This window comes from Alosa pseudoharengus, unplaced genomic scaffold (assembly GCF_046254945.1).
Source record: "Alosa pseudoharengus isolate Yale_2024_CS ecotype anadromous, Long Island Sound unplaced genomic scaffold, YU_APseudo_1.1 YU_APseudo_1.1_scf_18, whole genome shotgun sequence".
NCBI classification, from domain to species: Eukaryota; Metazoa; Chordata; class Actinopteri; order Clupeiformes; family Clupeidae; genus Alosa; species Alosa pseudoharengus.
In genome coordinates, this window is record NW_027468650.1 from 21003216 (window position 1) to 21020571 (window position 17356).

Sequence of the window (17356 nt, forward strand, 5' to 3'; positions counted from 1 at the left end):
ATTCAATAACTACAGAGAGAGAGAGAGAGTAGTCATTTAGAGAGTAGAATCCTTTTTGGATCAGGACAATTCAAATGTTCAAACTGTCCGTTTTCATAAGAAATTCCTCACATCCCACTGTGCGACTATTGAAGAGAAGGAAACATGGATTTATGATGGATAATTCTTGCAGCCACATGCAATTCAGCTCTATTAATCTGCAGGGTTCGTGCCGAGTTCAAACGATAGACATTTGGCTTATTTATTCCACCCCCTCCCCCTTCTTCTCATTCCGGCCTTTATTTCAGCACTAGTCCATTAATTAAAGGAGGGAAACACTTTCCTTTGGTTTTCCCCCAACAGATTTGAAAACACATAGTCAAAGCACGGGTCAAAAGTAAGGGATGGGAAAGGGAGGGAGAGAGAGAGAAACAGCGTCTGTTTGATCAGCACAAACACCGGGGTCCTTAATTTTGGATGGGAGGCGACGGTTGACGTTAGCGGTCCTGTTGTGGGGAGTCGTTATTTACCAAAGATGTTTACAGTGTAGAGAGGTGCGGCAACCCGTGGCCTTGGGCTGGCTAAACAAACTAATCAGGCCAACCGCTTTTTCATTCGCTCCCCCACCCTCTCCCATTCCCTGGCTCTTTTAGGACTAAAATGAGGGAACATTTGTAGCCACAAAGAACTGAGGGACCCCCCACTCCACTCCACCCCAGCCTAACCAATACACACACACACACACCCTCAAAGGATTTAGTGCCTCCTTTAGACCAGTGTTGGTGTGGGTAAAACGTTTTGGGCAAATTGGTATGTAACAAGTGCCACTGTGAGGTTGTTTTTTTGTACTGTGCCCCATTCTAATGGGCCTACTGGAGAGAGCATTGGAGTTCTTTAATTTGTTTGAAATATAAGCATTATTTTTGGACCTTTTTGGCGTGTTTAAGTTTGCTTCAATTTACAGCTCAGCTGCGGCGCCAACTGCCCTGTGATGATGTGTTGTGGAGATACTGTGCTGGTTGTCGAACCGCAGAATCTTCATATGGCGTTGGACACACACACATCTCTGAGTCGATAGGTGTGTCCTCATCCTTCTGGGGCCCAGGGCTGGGTCAGATCCACCCACCCTTCTGCTTTCTCTCTCGTTCTCCCCATCTCTCTCTCTTCCTCCGTCTCTCCGGTAATGGGTCTACCATGCCACCTCTCCCGCTCTGCTCCACACAGTCTAAACTGAGCTGCCGAGCCAAAGACCCAAGTATGCCAACTCCTGGAGAGAGACAGAGTGAGAGAGGGAGGAGGGAGAGAGAGAGATGATCAGGGCATTAAACAACAGGCAGTCGGGGTAGAGGACAAAAAAAGGGATTGGGGTAGGGTGGTGTAATGGATTATTGGGAACACATGATGCCAAAATGAAAAGAACCTAGGATGGAGAACAACACGAAATAGCCAGAGATAACAGAGAGAAAGAGAGAGAAATGGAGAGACAGAGAGAAAATAAAAAGAGGAAAGCAGACAGATCAGTACAAATGAAGCGTTGAAAGGTGAGGGAGGAATGAATATTTCAGATTTCAGCATCCAGAACAACTATTTCCATTATTTATTCTGAAATGCACTTCATGAACACACAGACAGTGTGTCTTCTCTTAAACAAAGAAATATATGATCCCCACCCCACCCCCCACCACCACACACACACACTCCACACCCCACCACACACACACACACACACACACACACACACACACAGATAAATGCTAAATGCTGATGTCTAAAGTCCAACACATCAGAGTAAAACTGCACTGACCCCTCCCTTCTGCCCCCTCCAACACCCCCACCCCATCCCACTCTCTCATCTCCCTCTCAGTGTACTAGCTGGCAGAGTCCTGCACACTGAGCAAGAGTTTCCATCAAGAACTAAGCGATGTTCCATCGTGTTGTTTTATTTATTTTTTTTTTTCTGGTCTCATTTTTGGGGCTCAAATCATGCATTTTCTGAAAGCTGTGTGATGTGCTTGCGCGGATCTGGGACGATATCTTTATTTGCGAGACGTCTGCTTGGAGATGGATGCATGGATACGCTACCTGAACCAATCACCTAACAGATTACAGAACCCCCCCCCCCCACCTCTCCTTCCTCAGCTCAGTGCAATGGATGAAACTTAACCCCCTGCAAAATTCATCTAAATTACAGCAGTAAATAAATAAAAAAAGTAAAACAGGCATTTCCATTTTGAGGAGGAAATATGAACCATTCTCCATGCTGAAGTAATTAGTTAACTTGCATAGAGGGGCCAATTCTTCATTAATTAGATAGGTCCAATATTGTGCATGTTTAATCTCTTTCTTTCTCTTTCTCTCTCTCTCTCTCTGTCTCAAACTATCTCTGTCTCTCAAACACACAAACATACATACAGTACTTGAGCTCAATATATTTCCTCAAAAACTATAAAACATTAAAAGGTCAGGGCCAGGTGTACGTACATTTGCGAACGTAGCGTTATCAGCGCCATGGACAAACCGCAGACTTCGAACGCTGTCAGACCAAGTTTCCGTCGTATTTATCAAACTTTCAATCCATAGTGTAAACTGTGCCTTTCTCTGCCTTTCTCCGCCCATTGCCACAATTTACGAACATCCACAACTGAACGGCAGAGCCTACATACAATTGCAGTTGAATAAAGTTAACTAAAGACAACATTAAAAAGAATCAAACGTTTAGCGATCATGAAATAATACCATACATGATTAGATGTCAACAAGCAGGAAGCTAATGAAGATCAGTAGTTCTACTCAAACTACTTGTGCGCGTATAGGCTATGGTAGATTGGTCAAATCTAGCAAGTAAGGAAAGTTTAATTGAGTGACGTGTGAAAGTAAGACATTCTAAAGGCGAACGAAAGTTAAGGTTGCTTTTGATAGTACAAATACTTACAAAACTGGTGCTCTAAATAGTGATTCTGTTGTCTTTTGAAAGGTTCTCTTATTGACGCATTGAACTGCAATTTGGATTAACACCTGTTTTTACAAGGCGGACATATTTAGTCGCAGAATAGACGTGAGTCTTTCTACATACCGCGGAATACATAATTAGGCGCTCTTTACACTTCCCCTCCCATCTCTTTATGCTAAACTCCCACTTTCCCCTGGATCCTCCCATGAATGCATATGCATGACACGAAAAATGCAATGTGCCATTTTCTGCTCCCGAGACAGGCAGTTTGCGCTTTAACATCATTGCGGACTGTTTGTACATACCTCGCAATGATTTTACACACACGTTGCTAAACAAATACGCCTGAAGTGGGCGCAAAAGCATTAGTACATCTGGCCCCTTAGTGTCACAATAATCTGTAATAAGCACAATTACCATGCTTGTTAATATGTAATAACACATGAACAGATGGTGTACTTGGGAAGAAATCCCCCATATGTACACACAGGGGTGGAGTCGACAGAGGATGTCCTGGGGGATTGTATTGATCTCTGATCAGTCCAAAAGCTAATTTTAATTCTGGATTAAGTCAAACAAATCCACCCAGCAGGTGTTTGTTATGTCTCGGTCTCACTGGAACATGGAAAACCTCTCCTCACAAGCACAGGACATTAAAGCTCCCTCCTCGTCTGAGATAAATCAGATGTTCTTTTCCCGATCCGCAGCATTATGTAGGCCCCGAGGTATGATGTTTTTGCATGGTGCTGGACTTCTAGTCATATGCTGTTTCCAAAACATTTGAAAGCATTCCACTCCAGGTCCCCATGTGTGATGTCCTTTGGGAGAGAGGAGGGAGGCAAAAAAATAGACAAATTTCAGAGACACAAATTTTTTCACACTGTGATGGGAAATTAGTGACATTGTTTTGGTCAGAGTGGAACAAGTTTAATGTATTACATTAGCGGGCTTAATGGTTTATTTCCCCCGTGATCCATTCTGTCAGGGTTCATAGGGGGACAGACAGGCAGAATACTATGCTCATTTTCCCACTACTTTCATTATATCTCCCAGAGTCACAGATGTTTGACTGTTTGCCCCTATTTCTTTTCTCTCTTTCTTCATTACCTCCATTTACTCTCTCTATTTCTTTCATCTTTCTCTCACTCTCTGGCTGGGATGATGCCCTTTGCGTCTGTCTTTTTAGTAAACTAACCGAATGTGATGAAAAACATTTCAAAAATGAGACCAGAAAAAAATTTCCTTTATTTCTTAAAATACATCTTCTAAGAAACCATCACAGCAGTTCAACAACGTCAAAGATGGCCTTTGGTGGGAGGTGGTGGTGGTGGTGGTGGTGGTGGTGGTGGTGGTGGTAGGGGGGAGGGGGGATGGGTTTGGGGGGAAGAGGCCTTCTGAACATGTGAGCCTTTTGTTGAAAAGTTTCCTGCGTTAATGATGTTCTCCCACACCAACCAATAACATAACACATGGAGTATTTAGTCAGGTGGGCCTACACTTTCATTTAGGGATTGAAATTCCTGTGTCTTGTTCGGAGGAAAAACAGATAGCGATCAATGTCCAGACCGATGCTGAGTGAACGAGAGGGGCAGACGTTGCCAAGGCGGTGGCAGGAGTGTGTGGTCAGCTCTGGCATGCTATCCTGAGTAGAGGGAAGGGGAGAGGGTGAGATCCCCCAACCTCCGATCAAAGCAGGGCAACACTGCCAAATACGGCAATTACTCTCAAAGGGGACAGGGGTGGGGGAGTGCAAGCCAGGTTGGGTCTGTTCTATTATCCTGAGCAATGTGGTGATGTATTGAGGCGGTGGTAGTGTAGTGGTTAAGGAGCTGGGCTAGCGTGCAGTAGCCTGAAAGTTGTCGGTTCAATTCCCGGCTTCCACCGTTGTGTCCTTGAGCAAGGCACTTAACCCCAAGTTGCTCCGGGGACAATGTGATCCCTTGTAATATAGCTGACATATGTAAGTCACTTTGGTAAAGAAGTGTCTGCTAAATGTAATGTAATGTAAAAATGTAATGTAATGTGGGGGCCTCACTCAGTGCTTACAGGGTTTGGGAGAGGTGAAAGGTCACTCTGAGGGGAGGGGAGGGTGGCACTGGGTTGCACGTGTCCACGATAAACCCACACAAAAATGGCTTCCTTTTAGCATCCCTGAGGTGAGGTTGGTTAGGGAGACATGCATACTGACACACTGTCTCACGGTTACCCCTATTACCACCATTCATTTTCTCTTTCACTTTATGTAACAGTCTGTGACTTCATGTAAAGTGTACATGTATAACGATATCCCTCCACTCATCTGTCCATATTTTCGGAAATTATCTTACGCTCTCTCTCTCTCACTTCCTGTTCACCTGACCCCTCGGTCAGAAAGGAAGTATTTTCACAGTAATATGTCGCAGGTCCAGTTTTTCTCTTTGTTCTTTTTTCCCCCTCTTCTCCAGAAATATCTGGTTTAGACTTTCATGTCCTCAGCGAGCCTTGTGCAGGTCAGAAATGTCATTCCTCAACAGCAAGTAGCGCATAAGGCTCCCTGAAAACCCCGCGTGTGATCTAATGGCAGCTAAGGGGATCGCAAATACTTGAGAGGGAGAGCGAGCGAAAGAGAGAAAACACCAAGTCCGTGTTCCCCCGTCTAAGATTTCAGAGGAGACAGTTAAATAAATTCCCTACTACAGTCAAGTGAAACCACGTCAAGGCAACAGATGGAGAAAATGGCAGCCGCTGCAGGAATGTGGTTTGGCTTGGCGGTGAGTGAGTGAGAGAAGGATGGAGTGCATGCGCCCCTCTCACGTTAACACTTTGTGTTGTGAGGCACGCAGATACGCAGGATAGGGAAAGTGCTGCCGTTTCCGTATGCTGTACATGCAGTAATCGGTACATTTTGTGTGACTCCCATCCCTTTCTTGATCATTTCTTTTCTTTTTCTTCCTCTTTGTTTCCCTCCTTTTGTTCTCTCCTCCTCATTTTCTCCCTTGCTGTCTACTCATTTTGGGTCGTATCAGTCTTTCCGACTGAGACACATGGACTCCTTGTCTGCTGCTATTTTGGTCTCTAAATTACTTTACTCAGCTTTGCCTGTTTATCACACGTTTACTGTCTCTCATCACCACTCTGTTCTCCCCAAACGTTCTCTCTCTCTCTCTCTCTCTCTCTCTCTCTCTGTCACACACACACACACACACAAACACAAGCGTGCACGTGCACACACACACACACACACACACACACACACACACACACAAACAGTAAGCATTAAGGGTGGTGTTTTCTCCGGGGAAGCCATAAGCACTCATCCCACGTTGGCTAGCCTGATGGCATCATTGCCATCGACGCCAGCAGCAAATGCCAGCAAGTAAACACAACCAGCTAGCTGCTGGCCTCCGCTGCCTCTCAATGGCTGCTGTAAATCTGGGCACCGACAGAAGGACAGACAGGCCTATCCCCATACCCACCCGCCCCGAAAACACACACACACGCACACACACACATGCACACACACACACTCAACCAACCCAAGTTCTGCCTCCTCCTGATTTACTCTGGCCCTAATGTGCCTTTATGTGTTTATATTTTGATAAAGCGGCCACATCTGAATTTATGCTCCGAGGGTAACCAGTTAAATGAGCTCGCTTTACAGTTCTCTCGGCTCGAACCGCTCCCTCTCTGCCGAGCTAGAAATTTATGATAGGACCCTGCATTAAATACTGAGCATTGAACTGATCCAAGGTAAAGCAACTGTGGTGGTTTGGATCATGCAAAGCTTCTTATCGCACAATTTAATGCATACAGAAATGGAGGTCACACTAAGAGACCTTCTGTTATATAACGCTTTTTAGTCTATTAAATAAATGTGTACATTCTATAGCCACTGGACAACAAAGGCATAATTTATTTCATGTACTCTACCTATTCACCATCACTGCTATTGTTCTTATTTCCCGTCAAGTTACTGTTTAAAGATGATATACAGTGTACACTGTCCAGACGTTCCACTGTATGTTTCCAGGGAATGATCGATTGGCTTGCTTAATTGAGTTAACTTTGAATTTATCTTGATACACATGCTTATCACATCACACATACTGCTCAGACTGTCTCTCTCTCTCTTTCTCTTGCTCTATGTCGCTGGGCCAAAGCAGTAAAAAGACAATAAAAACTCAGAGATTTGCCTGGGAATCATACACGGACAGTAATATATGTCTCTCCAGATTGTCTGGCACCAACCGAGCTGCTTCTTTCCATTCAAACAAACGAACCTCTAAAAGGAGACATCAGGTCCAAAATGTTATTCCTGACCCGACCCAGAATCAAAGATTACTTACCCAAACCCGAAGTCCCTGTGGAGGAGGAGTCTTCACCTGCCCAGACCCGTTTGGATTTTAACTGTGCTTCCACAAAGGCCAACAATGAAGTCATCAGGGAGTTCAAAACTGTGTTGCTATAATATCACCTGGTTTAACCCTTCAAGTCCTGATATCCTTGTTGCTGCAGACATAAAAAGAAACAAATGGCTTAGCCTTCTCTCAGGGTGACTGGAGAAGTCTCCCATAAAGATTCCATTAGAATCTGGCACGATTAATTTTCCAATCTCTGGGACAAAAACAGGCCCAAATTTTGCGATTGTACAGAAGTTTCACATCCCACGCATGCAAAAATGACGCGTGATGCATCATCTTCTATTCTTAACAGCACTGCACTTTCAATGCTATGTTGAGTTCTCCTTACTATTTCACTGTTTGAGTATAAAGTTGTATGTAGTTGACATTAATCAAAATGTCATATTAGCAGTGACCAAGACAAGACAAAGGGAGACGGCAGGTAGGCAAAGTGTGACCAACAGTGACCTCTGCAAGATCTATGATGAGATGGGACATTACACTTTGATGTAGAATACTTTCAGTTTAAGAGGCATAGGACATGGATGGCATGATAGAAACATTGCAAAAACTTCCTGTGTGTTAGCCGCGTTGTGTATAAACACAAGACAGAATTTTATGCAAATTAAAAAAAACAAACTCAGGTATTAACCGCACCCGTGCATTAACCACAGTGCCCAATAGACTAATGAATCAGAATCAAATCGTGCTTTAGTCATAAAAAATGACCTGTATTTATTTAGCAGATGCTTCTATTCAAAGCAACTCACATATGTCAATTATATTACAAGGGCCTTTGTCCTCCGAGCAACTTGAGGTTAAGTGCCTTGCTCAAGGGTACAACGGTAGAAGCCGGGAATTGAACCCACAGCTTTTCAGGCTGCTACATGCTACCACCATTCCAAGAGGAAAGAAGAAAATACTGTAAATGCATTCTCATGTATAGCCTGACCCTACATTAACCTCATAGCTGAAGAAATGTTCTTTTGTCTGAAACTTATAACAAACACCATGCTCATTTATGCACAGTAGGAACATTATATACACACATTTACACGTAAAAAATCTAATACCTATCAGAAAATTCATTTTTATACTGTATGTATAAAGGGAGAAAAAACAGGCAGTAAAGGACAGCGTACACGTGGGGGTAAGTAAAAGTGTATGTGTGTGGGGGGGGTGCCTGTCTGGCATGATCAGATTAAGATATCCATCTACATAAAGGTAAGTCTCCACTAGAGAATGTTTGGAGCCAGACTGGTTGGGGGTTGGAGCAGGGGTGTACAGCTGGGAGTTATATCCTCACTCACGTTTCACGTCGCCGCATTGACGAGGATGACTCCTGTCTGGTGGCTGCCCCCATGACCTTACCTGAATCTTAGCTGCTGCCGACCTCGACACTGTCTGGATGTTGAGATTTAAACATTGACATGGGCCCAGCATGGGGTTAGGAGAAGGCCTGCTGGGAGTGAGGGGGTGGGAGCCGGTTGCAAAGTATATGATTCAACACAAACAGTGGTGCATTGAATACTCTGTATATTTGCTCACCAAAGCACTCTGAGAAGGCAATTGTCAGCTTTCTTTTTGAAATGTATTCTGAGCCTGCCGAAATCGATGTAAATATTAGGTGTCATTTTTTTTTCAACTTTTCATTCCCATCATTCATCTGTGAATGACTTCGGGTGGATATGCTGTACTCACTGCCTTTTTAATACGGCGGGTTTTGTACACATGTCGATGCTGATAGGACAGCACCTCTGACTCACCCACCAAAACCTTAGAAACCTGTTGCTAGGGATGCACCGAATCCAGGATTCGGTTTCGGATTCGGCCGAATATTGGATTTTTTGACGGGGTTCGGTTTCTGCCGAACCTTAGAATTTTTCCCCACCGAACCGAACCCTACGCTTACACTATGCGCGCTACACTGGTCGACGTCATGACGGCGCCTTTGATTATAGGAAGGTGTTTACGTAGGTGGCCCGTTCGAATGCAGTAGCTCAGGCTGTGTGAGTGAGAAAGTGAAAATGGAACTCGAGCAGAAAAAGTGTTGTTTGGCAGTACTTTCAGTCCAAAGAAGGTGATTCTAGTCGAGCTACATGTTCAATTTGCAGTTAAAATAAAATAAAATTAAATATACACTGCTGTGGATGTTATTTACTTCATAAATGTGTTTACTGTGTTAATGGACTGAGGATGGAGTAGGATTCGGTATTCGGTTTCGGATTCGGCAGAATCTTAACCAGTGGATTCGGTATTCGGCCGAACCCCAAAAATCTGGATTCGGTGCATCCCTACCTGTTGCACATCATTGCACACCTGTTGCGACCAAAATTGGTGTTCAGACCGGAAATCGTAGCAAAACAGAGCAAAAGATTCTGTTTTTGAACATGCCCCTGGTTCACAGTCTACAGTGTTGGCTTCTTCTCACAATTTGCTGCCTCTGGGTCCAGACTAACTCAGGATTGGCTTCTGTTGTTAAAGGGCCAGTCAATCAATCAGCCATTCTCAACACGTTCCTCAGTCACAATGTAAGATGACAACCGCCCATGACAGCTGGCATGCTGCACAGGACAGAGGAGGCTAACCCCAGATGACCAGATCAGACCTCAGTGCGTCACTGCGGCGTCTGTTCGGAGAGGCCTGGGAAGCCTTTGCAACCACCAATCTCCCATTCAAGTGAATGTTGTTTGCTGCAGCTAACATTTATGTAGAGACCAGAGGGGCTTTTAGAGCGTCCACAGGGTGCTTCACACAGAGCAACCTCTTGTTGGGGGATGATGCGGCCAAGTTGCTTACGGGAAACAGAGGAGAGGTTTGGACTGAACAGCATGTCCAGAAAGTGAACGAGAGAACGAGAGAGAGAGAGAGAGGTGAGACAATTACAATGGGTAGATAAAGACACATACTGATACTAACAAACAAGTCAACATCTGGCTTAGAAAAGTCCATGAACAGCACCATACGTTCTAGATGTTTCTAAATAATGAAGCTAATTTGAGATGTTTTACCTAATTTATAATTGGCTGTAATAAGGGTAATCTTTTCACAGGACAAGTAGTGGTTGGCAGGAGCACTAGTCATTAGTAGTGGAGTATTCACTATGACACGTTAGCATTTACTAATTATAAACCTGTGTTATTTATTCATCCAAGATTGGAACACAGTCCTTTGAAAAAAAAAGGTATGTGGTAGCTTACACTGTAATGAAGTGAATTTTCCAACAGATCGATTTTGGTTCTAAATTGCCCGAAACTTTAATAATTTGTTTGAACAGAAGAAGTGTTGCTACTGGCTTGAACCAACAGCTGCTCTCTCTGTTAGTATTATACTAATGAATGCATCATTCATTCTAATGATGTTATGGTTAACAAGCATTAATGTAGCATTAATTTACAGGAGTTAATTAAAACGTTTTCACATCTAAATCCATATTTACATAATCTAGACTATATTAGCTGATATAAGCTGTCACAACTCGGGTTCCTGTCTGTATCTTACATTGAGGTTTCAGTCATCAAGTAGATATATTAACTGATCCCATATACATTCCAAATTAGAAAATCTACCCTATTAAACCCTAATAGACAAGTTTGCTATGAATTAAATTGTTTTTAAATATTTAGGAGAGTGAATTGGATTATTCACACCAGACTGTAAAGAATTATGTATAGCCTACTGTACATACATAAAATATAGATTGAAGAAGAAAACAGCCCACCCAATCTAATAGGAAGGAGAGGATTTTGTTGGCCAGTTTAACACATGTGCCTGATTAAATTATTCAGGGTGCAACAGTGTTACACTTGGATTCAATGCTGTTGAGAGGGCAATGACTGACATGCTGTTGAACACACACACACACACACACACACAGGGTCTCACTGCACAGCCTTATCTAGGGTTGGACTGGCGGCTCTCGTGTGGTTAAGGCTGAATTCCCTGGCACAGGACGCGGTGATGGATTGGCATAGTGAGACAAAATAAACCCAGTAATTAAAACACATGGTGCTATTGTTTATGCAAAATAATGAATCTGTCTATCCATGTGCCAATCACCAGAACAGGAGTAAGGCTCCATCCCTTCACTTGCTCTCAGGTCAGCCGTCGGCACCGCTGGAACGGAACCGCCACGGTGAAACATGCGGTTTTTCCGTGGAAACAGGTCTTTGGCTGTGCGGTAAAAATACACTCTGTGCGTGTTGATACAATGTGATTAGTTTATTATGAAAGTTTGCAGCTAAGTTTTGAGGGTTTGCCTGTGCAATGCAGTAGTAGTAGCCTGGCAGGGTAACTAGAAGACTTGTTTTATTTCCCTCTTTCTTTTTTGATCGCGTCGTGAATGACAGCACGGCACAGGAATTTGAGTGCGCGGAGCGCAGCGAGAAACACGCCACACAGGAAGCTAGGGAGGCTGATGGCATCGTGGGGGGCTCTGGGGCAAATGAATTGAGCTACTTTTCCTGACATCTGACTTCCCAGAGAAGAGGCCCCTTCATCACTCTCCCTCCCCCACTGTCCATCATGTTGTCGCCATGGCAACTCAAAGCCAGTGAAGGGGATTCCACAGACGATGTTATCTATGAGGTGTGATTTGTTTTCTCAGGAGATACAAAACACACTTAAACAGCAAAGAAAGGAGAGCAGGCAAGAAAGGAAGAAACTATGTAATAGCAAGACAAAATGGATGAATGAATGAATGAAAGACTGGGGACAGATAGAGGAATAGAAAGAAAAAAGAAACAATATGCACAAAGAAAAAAAATGTTAAAGAGACACATCCATCAGTAGATTGTCAAACACAGAAATCGGAAGCTCATGACGCAACATCTGGGAACAAATGTGGCAGACCCTGACTAAGTCCAAACAAGCAATTCAGCATAATTAAAGTATTTCCACTCGCACTGACACACTCATCTGTTCTGGGAGGCTTATGCATGTGACCTCATAGGCCCGTACTCCTGCAGAGAGAGACCAAGTCAGAGGCTTACAGCAGAGGGAACAGTCTTCCACTCCACTATTTGGGTGTCTCGTATAAGGACTTCAGACAATATGGTAGTCCATAAAGACTTGATAAACAAAGTGAAAAAAAATTATACAAGAGTCCATTCACTCCAAAATTCACAATCCAACATTTCTTAAGACTAAATTAGCGTAGCATTACCTTACCAAATCTATTTCTGTCATGTGAGGATGAGCTTGAAAGAACGGATATAAGAGCACAATCAAAAGACCACTGTGGGCCTTAGTATTGCAGTTGGTTTCATCAGATAAGTCAATACTGAGGCCAACTGGATACCTTACAAATGCCTCTTTCATTCTTTTGCTATAGTTGGATGGCTACGCAGTGGGAAAGCTCAAACAGACTGGAAGTCTGTGGAGATTTTGTTTCCCTTGCGGAAGCCTTAATAGGATTTTTATATTTTCTTTCTTTGTTGCTTATTTTCAGTTGTCGAGAATTCTCAAAAGGGAATTAAAGACATGACCATCAAAACAAAGAATAAAGCCAGTAAATGCTTTACCTTTAGTGCATTAGTAAACCTAGAATGATAACTTTGAGTAAAGCATCTCTTGTTATCATCAACACTGACATTTTTAGATAGTAAAACACATGGTTGAAATGACATTTTTATACATTCAGATAATTGATTCCAGTCTGCTTTTGCCCAACGGGAAGAATGGGAACATCTAACGGAAAAAGGTCTGTAAGACTAACAGGGGGGCGCTTCAAGAGAGAGAGAGAGAGAGAGAGAGAGGAGCACACAACCCAACACCTCATGAAGCCGAGCCTGATGTCCTGTAACGGTTTTAAGCATGACAGTGTGATGGCTCCTCAGAGAATATGTCTGAGCACCGAGTCCTGCACCTGAGAGATATGAAGAGAAAGAAAGATAGAGAAATGGAAAGAAGGGAGGGGGACTGAGAGGAATTAACAGATATTTATTCATTTGACAGACACTTTCATCCAGTGCGACGTATGGTTCAAGAGGGCTATACGTGTTGTCAGAATATGTGCTCTGTGGGAATAGAACCGAAGGGACTTGGTAGTTTGAGGTCCTTGTTTCACAAGTTAAGGTACAGGATAAAAGCAGGGGCGTAGCAAGGATTATTTTATAGGGGGGGGCAGCTGGGTCCAGACTTTTTATTGGGGTGGCACTTGGGAATCAAAACTACTATTTGAAAACTACTCAAACAGTTTTGAAGATTAGGATAGCATATTTTAATAATGGCAATAAATTGTGTAAAGCCAACACTGATACACAGGTCAGTTTGTTGTCCACTCCAACACATTTTCCATAAATAGGCCAATGCTATAAAAAAGTACATTATGATAATGCACCTTACTTAATCAGTCTTATTCAAATGATGTTAAAGAACAATACTAAACTACTACAAATATTGCAGATATTTAATCTTATACTGATGGCCAAACTATATTTCTTTCTGATATCCACTCCAAGTACTTGGCTGTAAGTAACATGGCTCTGAAATAAGAAATTAACCCTTAGAACCCTAGACTGTTTTAAGGGCTTTTTCACTACCTTTAGTTAGAAGCATTTATCCTGGTCAATGTAAGTGCCATACACACATGCTATACATTGTTTTTATGTCTAGGCTACCCAGTTAATACATGCATTGATTTAATTTAGATTTTTAAATAATAAAAATACAAAAAGTGTATTATAAAAATTCTTATATTTTGACATGTATCTCACCACTGCAAACTGTCAGCTGGCACATGTGTGTGTAGGGCAGACTGTCCTGAATCTGGCAATATTATTGCCATGGTGGAGGGATTCTCTGGGGCTGAGCAAATGTGAAAAATATGTGGTGTGCGCCTTACAGAAATAAATGCCATTTTTTTTATTTAGTAATGAAAAATGACCTTTCTGCGCTCCATATCTGTGACACAAACTGATCTTACCTGACTGAACCCAAGTTTGCGTGTTCTGTGTTTATACTCATGATGATTCTAAAACAACTTTTTACTGCATTGTCATGAACAAAGTGAAGGCAAAAAAGGTGTTTCTTTGTCGAATAAATTGGGATGCAATGTGAGTCTCGAATTAGATGCCATGCAGAAATTTGCTGGGATCTCAAAACCGGATTATGAACATACTTTGCCATAGAGAAACACATGATAGCGTTGGATTATGAACATGCTTACAAAAACATACAAAAACGTGGGGTAAGTCGAGCTATAAAGTTATTATTATGACCGCCGCGCAGCGAAGCGGCGGTCATATAGGTTTAGTCAGATTTTTTTTTTTTTTTTTTTTTTTTTTCGCATGCCCAAATTTCCGTCAATGATTCCCGGGACACTGAAAGACCGGGGTACACAAAACTTGGTGGGCATGTAACCCCACATGGATAGCATGGAATCGTCGTTTTTTGTTTTGATCTGTAGCCCCCCCGCTGGACTGGACCCCCCGAAAGGAGGGTAGGGCAGACACAGTTCTCTGTGAATATCTTGAGAACTGTAGGGCCTAGGATGACCATTTTTTTCCGTATGTTTGCCTCCAGGGGTCATGTTAACCCATTTCATGTGCACACATGCACAAACAGATACACACACACACACATACATTCACAGTAATCATTTTTACATGTGAAATCTATGCACTAATCATGTTTTGGTACTTGTTGTCTAGCAGATACCAGTGAGAATTGAGTGTGGATAATGCAATTTAGTGAGACAGCTAGAATCATATAGGCCTTTCAGCGTGATTTATTTTTGTGGAAAAAATGTGCTGGACTGGGCGGCGGTCATATTTTGTACCGCTCTGCGGTACATCTAGTTTTGATGTCATTTTGTCTGTTTTTTAACCCAGAATTATGTACTTGGTATCAAATGATAGCTCTGTGTCTCCTCTTTCATCTGTCATGCGTGGCATAGGCCTATCTATCCGATCGGATCACGGGTTCGTGAGTAGAGCCTAATTCAAACGAGAGTAATGGGTGTGTACCAATAGATACCCCTGTGTCTCCTCTTTCTTCTGATATGCTTGCCATATCTATGCGATCACGGGTTCGCGAGTAATTCAAACGAGAGTAATGGGTGCGCAGGTGAACTGTAAATATGAATCAATTTGATTTAATTATTTTTTCTTTTTCATACTTGATCGCACAGGTAAGTGTTTAGTCTCGTTGGAAAGCCCCACTTCTGCTCTGTCACGCAATTAAGGTTTCATCCCGCTGCGATGAACAGTTCTGGAGCAATGTAACAAAGAACTCAAGCAAAGCAGCCTGCCTCTGCCTGACCAGCTATGGCAAGAACCACGCAGTCAGCAAATTATGTTTTTTATAAAGTAGCCTAGGTTAGGCCCTATTAGCCTACTTTTATTGGAGCCATCCGGAGATATGTGCCCTAATATGCTTGCATTTCACCCAAATGTTATCGAAATGTTTTTGTAACAGCGTTACCGCGGGCATCCGATTATTTCTGATCAGCCCCACAAGTCAATGTCAGAGCCTACCTAACAAGGACAGCCTAACGCAACTCACTTGGCTATGATTTGTGACACATTCTAACATCTTATTAGCATTAATGTTCCAACTCATCATCAACTCACCTGTTGTTACTGAGGTTAAGTAGTAGTCTACTGTCAAGTGTTTTTTAACAGATGATTTGAATTGTCCCGCTGCTGCTGCTGCACTAGGCCTACTCACGATTTGATCACAACCGTGGGCTACACTTCCTGACTGGGCCAATGGTCGTAGATAGAGTGCAGTAATTGGTTCAGTCCCTGCTTTGCAAAGTGTTGGCAAAGTGCCGTTGAAAACGGCTTTTTTTTTTTTACTTTTCACTGAACGGAGCTGGGGGGGCCAGCAGGGTGGCCAAGCTTTGACCAGTGGTGGCCGTGGCCCCCCCTGGCCACCACGTAGCTCCGCCCCTGGATAAAAGTATGGCCAAGATCATGTGGAATGTAGAATGTGGGGCCAATGGCAAATACAAAAAATCTGACTCAACGACATATAGGTTTACAAGGCTGTGAGTGTGAACCAAACATTTTTATATTTCTCCATGCAGTTCTTAGAAGCCTCCAATGCCTCCTGTATTTGGACAGTGAACTGTTGCCAACAGTTCAAACATAGCATATATACAGTACCGGCCCCTGTTGAGTGTGTTAGAGTTTTGCGGTGTTTGATCCAGGTGAAAATGATTGATCCCTCTGCGAATCCTGAAACATGTCGCACGGAGCTGACACACAGGCCTGTTTTCCTGGAGCTCGTTTCGGGAAGGAAATGCTGAGAAGATTCTGGAATGGAAATTTCAAAAAAAGAAAGAAAGAAAAAAACTGCTGAGGCTTGCGAGGTGTGCATGCTCGGATTCTTCAGAACCCTGAGAACCAGGCTTCCTCGGCCCGCGGCGCTGTGGTCTCTTTCCAGGCGTCCATCAGCGGTGGCGAGCGGCCCAATGCACACCGCCATGCGCTCGCTACGTCCGACGCACTTGGTGTTTGACCGAGACATATTTTCATCCAAACTGCGATGCTCTCGCCAGGCTGCATCCATGGCAACAATGTGTCACGAGTCCCCTTTCAAGCATGCACAGGAATTACACATCTCCTAGTCAAACCCAATTATTACCATAGAAACGGCCTTGGGCTGTCAGAGGGACGGATGATTTAGGTCCATGTGAGGACACCGCCTAAACAAGTGGAGATTCCCCAGAATTCCCACAGCAATGCTAGCGTTCCAATGACCAAAGTCTGTGGAGGGTCGATGAGGATATTTGGATACACAATGTCTTTTTGAGTTCATTTATTGTAAATAGTTGTTTAGGTTTTTTTTTTAAGTTACAAACAATAATAGGTCATATACAGTTAATATCAGTCTGTTAAAAAAAACATGCAATAAGCCCAGCAGGTGCTACTCATACTATGCCACTATACTGGCTTTACATTCTTCGCAGCTAAACAAGCAATGCACGTTTTTAAAAAAGAACTTACATCCCGTGGCTAATATCTTTGCTCTTCCTTTCTGTGATTTCAACCAATCATATATCTCCAGTCCTTATAGTAAAAAAAGTCAATCTTTGGAGAAC